The sequence below is a fragment of the Bidens hawaiensis genome, unplaced genomic scaffold, assembly GCF_021521415.1.
Source record: "Bidens hawaiensis isolate Kalapana, Puna unplaced genomic scaffold, B.hawaiensis_p1.1 tig00024234_1, whole genome shotgun sequence".
Lineage (NCBI taxonomy): Eukaryota > Viridiplantae > Streptophyta > Magnoliopsida > Asterales > Asteraceae > Bidens > Bidens hawaiensis.
In genome coordinates this window covers 99,161-102,788 of record NW_027493810.1, presented here as the reverse complement: position 1 = coordinate 102,788, position 3,628 = coordinate 99,161, and positions in this window count along the sequence as shown.

Genomic DNA, 3,628 nt, shown 5'->3' with positions numbered 1-3,628 from the left:
TGTCTTTGACTTCAACTCTATTTCTTCCTTATTAGTGGCTGTTATATCAAGCAAAAGCAAGGACACTAACTTCCCTTTCCTTAATTCCTGATCACCCATTTCAGTTCTGACACTTTTATTTTGATTCAAAGTGCTATCCCCAAGTCGATCATTTAGAAATGTGTCACTAAAAAGAATAATATGAATCTGATCATTTCTATAGTCTTTTTCAGTTTCATTTGAATCCTCACTATCAATTAATTCTTGAATCTCAATTCTAAACATGACCTTTTTACTTAAAGAACCCATTTCATGTTAATTTTCTTTTAAATCCTCATTATTATGTAAATCTTGATCAATGGCTCCTTGAAACTGAATTTCAACCCTACTAGGCATTTCATCAAACACTTGGTGGGCAGATTCCACTTTTGTGACTTTAGACAAATAGGGTGATTCAAGAACTTGTTCATTATCATTGGAGATATCAAGATTACTTGTTTGGTGTGAATCAAATATACTTACCTCAAAGTTTGATGAACCTTCTTGAATTGACTCATGAACAAAAACCCTATTTAGACTTCTTTCTTTTAATCTAGCAAAAGCGAACGCCTGTTCCAAAGTTAAACCGTTGTCTAGATTGTGATATCCCATAAGAGCATCACCAAATTCTGGTTTAAGGCCTTTAATAAAGAGATATGTTGCATAATCTTCATTTATTTCGTTAGAATCTTTGACCTGATCGAACAGAAATTGGAATTCGTCACAATAATCGATAACCGTACCTTCTTGCCATATTGACATAATATTTTCCAAGGCGATATCCATGATATAATTGTTAATGCTGTTATGAATTTGGATTGTTGAAAGGAATGAACTGATCGAACAGTGATCAATTCAAATAACTGAAACGAATATCGGAGAAAATTGGGTGTAACTGAGTTGAAATTGATCAAGTCAATGGTCAATTTCAAGAATCAAAACCAAACGAATGAAAATTGAGTGAATTAGGGATGAACTTTGGTAAATTGGGGTTTGAAATCACGAGCTTCCAAGGATCGGAGAGCTCTGATACCACTTGTTACGTATCAAAACGGGTAAACGAGCTAAAGACGGAGAAAAAGAAGAAGAAGAATCACAGAAGAAGAGGAGATAAAACTCTCAAATCATTAGCTACTGTTCTCATTCATGACTCCTGCTTATGTATATGAACATATTACAACTATAACCCTGAACTATCTAACATTTACAGTTTAGTCCCTCTATTATTTACTATCTAACAGAGAGAGAGAGAGAGAGAGAGAAGTGAATTTCTTTGGGTTGAGAATGACTATGGTGATTATACAGTAAAGAAGATGAATGTGGGTCTGACTTCCGAGATGTTGTTGTGGGACACGTGGGTGAGAAAGTGAAACATTTGGTAATATGAGAGACACAGGTGTGAGGCAAGCATAAACACGTGGAGCACAACCATTACAATAGAAAATGTACCATTTTCACAGCAACATTTACAACATATGAAGCCCAACTTCAAAAAAATAGTAAATTTGAGAGTGATCAGCATATTGCAAAATATAATATATATACATGTATATATATATATATATAATTGGTTCAACCAGTTTAACTTTTATATCATCAAAGTTGTTTCCGATATTAACGTTTATTACAATCATATCCTATAATTACGTTTATTGTTAAAAAAATTTCATTTAACAAAAAAAGATCAACCATCTTAGGTCATTAACTCCACATAAAGCATAAGCACAGCATCACTTATTTTTCTCTATTTCACTTTATCTCACTCAAAAGAAATTGTTTAATTCTTTTAGCTTCATCTTACTCCTATTAATTGTTAATGTAATACATTGTTATTTGTCTTTTAGCCAGGAAAGTTAATCGTGTGGGGTTGACGGGTTGATAGGTTCCAGGTTCGAGGGTTAGCGTGTTGAGATTCTTCAACCCTAACCCAACCCATATTATTGTTCGTGTCGGGTCGTATCGACCCATTTAAATCCGTGTCATGTTCGGGTTGTGTTTCGAGTCAACCCATTTTACGTTCATATACGAATATGAGTAATATCTATTGACTTAGTGTAACATCCCGAAATTTCTAAGAATAAATAATTAATATATTATTTATTTAAGACCGAAAAGTTTACTTGAGTTAATAGAAAAATAGTAAAATTATAAAGATGGAAGCATAAGTAGGTTAATTAGATATAATTAATTATGGACCAAAAAGGAAATATGGGCCTAAGGTCCATGGGCTTAAAGGAGTATAAATACCCTTTAAACCCTAATCCTTTCCATTTTCATACATCTCTACACCATAGCCTACACTATCAAAACACACACTTAACCCAATTCCCGTTTTTGAGAAAACCACCCACAAAGACACAAAGATTTCCGGAGATCAAGCCGTCAGATCGGTCACAAATTTTAACTGAGTGTTCATGGTATATAAATGAAGATTTACACATATTAGATCTTCGATCGGAGGTCGGGAAGTCCGAGTTTTATCAGCAAAACCATAGCAGCTCAAAAGTGAAGATTCCGGCAACTGTTCAGCTGTTCCGGCGACCTTAGCTGCAGTATCCGGCGAAGGTGAGCTGATGAGTTTGTAGATCGGGACGAGACGGTTCCGTGGCCGCTTGAATCACTCAAATCAGAGTTCGTTTGATATGGTTTTGAGCATCTCGAGTGATTTCATACAAAAACCTCAAAGGTACGTTTTTGTTAAAAAGGCTTAATTTTCATGAACGGAATTACATGAAAATTGGTAGGATGATAGATCGGGTCATGATTATTGATAAAGTAATGAACTTGATAATAAACGGGTTAGTTGGTTCGTTTCGGGTAAAACGAGTAGTGTTCGGTTTGTGAAAAGGACGGGTAAACGAAGTCGGTTTTGCATGAAACTTAGTAGGATAGTAAATCGAGTATAGCAATACCATAAATTTGCAAACTTGAGGATTAAAATGGACTTAACAAACTTATGATTATGTATGGTTCATAAAGGAAACCCTAGATCTAGCTAGAACGTTTTAACACTATAAAGGTTTAAACTTTATGACTAGAACGGGCTAGATCTTGAGGCCGTAATGATGATGGGTGTAAAACGGTTATGAATGGTGGAGAAAAGTGATTAAAAGTTCATGATATGAACCATAAACAGTTAACGGAGCTAGGTAAAAGTGATAAAGATAGAAAGATGAGCTAAACACACCCGACCTGAGGGTTCTGGGTCCAAGCTGAGGGTTCTCGGCCAAGACTGAGGGTTCTCAGCCAAGACTAATGGTTCTCAGCCAAGACTGAGGGTTCTCGGCCATTGAGTTCTCGGTGAACTGAGTTCTCGGTCAAGAAAAGAGTTCTCGGTCAAAAAAGGGAGTTCTCAGTCAACATGAGTATTCGGTCAACATGGGTTCTCGGTCCCAAGTGTTCTCTGCCTTGAGTTCTCGGCCACTTAGTTTTCTGTTTGGTTTGGGCCTGAAACCAGTTAGGCCCAGATGCCTTAATGGATAATGGGATTGACTTAACTAAGTCCGCAAATTTCGAGCCCATAAGTTAAAACAGGACTAGCCCATCATCATGAACTAAACCAGCAAGCCCAACTTAGAAAATACGTTGGTTAACTAAAATCCCAAATTAG